The following is a 1,935-nucleotide window of genomic DNA, read 5'->3' on the forward strand; positions in this document are numbered from 1 at the left end:
AATATCATATATTTTATAGACAATATTTTATTAAATACATAATGAGTTTGTTCAACAATGTTTACAAACTATAGAACCATACGAGATTTAGGGCATCAACCCCAACATTTATTTGATTGGTTTTGTTTCTAGTAGAGGCTAAAGCATCATAATAGAAATAGGACCCTTTAACCACTGAGGCTTCTGGCTGTTTTCCTTTCTGATCATTCTTTTTTTCTTGATTTTTCTATTTTAAACTGTAGCAATCCCTCATTAAGTGTCCTTTCTTCTTATAGTAATTATATCTCAGTTTGTTTTTTGGTTTATGCTCTTCACCAAACTGATCCTTAGTCCCTTTAGAATGATTATGCTTGTTTTTGCCCTTGACAAATAACCCTTCTACACTAGGTTGTTCCTTTTTTATAGTATGAAGCTCCAACTCCCTAGTTTTTAATGTTGAAATAATGGAATCAGTGGTGACTGACTCTTTTCCATATTTCAAGGCATTCTTTACCTCCTTATAGGCTTCGAGCAGGGAGTTCAACAAAACAAAGGCTTCATTCTCATCACCAATCTTTTCACCAAGGCTCTTGAACTTAGAAACTATCTTTTTAAACTCATCCAAATTGTCTAATAGTGTTCTAGCAGAATCCATTTTAAATGTGAAGAACTTTTCCCTTAAAAACATCTTGTTAGGCAGATCCTTAGTTTCATAGAGACTTTCTAGCTTGACCTACATTTTGTAAGTCGTGTCTTGATCGATCACCTGTCTCAAAATGCTATCACTGAGATTAAGAACTAAAGTTCCATAGGCAGTAAGTTCCATATCTTCGCTTTCTTGAGCTTTTAACGTAGGTGGCAAAGTAGATGGGTCTAAACGGACTCTATAGGCCTTTTATTGTCCAAGAATAGCCTTGATTTTAGCCTTCCACAAATCAAAATAAGGCCAAAATCACTCTTTCCATCAAAATTTTCTATCTCAAATCTAGCAACTGAAGGAACTCTTATACAAGAGTACCTATGAGCGGAAGTGAATCTTTTCAATTCATTGTGATAGAATTTTCACATATACATTCACACATACAGATATGCATTAGCAACACTAAATTACTGCATGCTTAAAGGATAAATGACAAAATAACAAGGACTTACCAGTTGAATACTTTCTTCAGAATAAAACTCGCTCTCACACGAACGGACTCCTTGCGCTCTCGCTAGAACGTCAGGCAATCGTTCAGCAACTCTCCAGTCGTCTACCATGAATAGCTTCGTACGTACATAAAAAAATGGTGACGACACCACCATTCGGAGCCCTCAGTATTATCGGAGTGAGAATCCAAAGTGTGGGCTTTGTTCGGATTTGGTAAAGGTGATGGGGAAAGACTATCGTGTACAAAGATCAAGCAAGTGGGAGAAGGGAACAACTATCATATAGTCGGGGTGCTTGATCGTTTATACAAGGTACACAATCGTGTAAGGAAAGTTAAGCGATCATCTATACGATCATTTAGTTAAGCTCAGGCGCTAAGCGATCGTCTAGGAAATGGTAAGAGATCGTTTAGAGAATGCGTGCGCGGGTGTGCGATTGTTTAGTAAACACAATGCGCTATCATATAAGCTCTCAAGTACTATATGATCGAATGAGAATCACACCGTGAGCAATTATGTGTGTATTTTGCAAAATGAAAGCCATTTTCATTTTATTCTTCAGTTATGAAAACTGAATTGAACTTTCCACTAATGCATGATTTCAGAGAAAACGCCGGACAATTATCTCATAATTGTCCAATTAATAAAATAATAAATATAATCATATTATATTCATAACCTATAGTTTGATATCATATATCAACCATATTGTTTTCTTCTCTACTTGATATAAATCATATTTATATCCAATTTCCTCCAAATTAATGTATCTCATACATTTGGTCAATCATATCATATATAATTAAC

Source organism: Benincasa hispida, chromosome 8, assembly GCF_009727055.1.
Source record: "Benincasa hispida cultivar B227 chromosome 8, ASM972705v1, whole genome shotgun sequence".
NCBI lineage: Eukaryota > Viridiplantae > Streptophyta > Magnoliopsida > Cucurbitales > Cucurbitaceae > Benincasa > Benincasa hispida.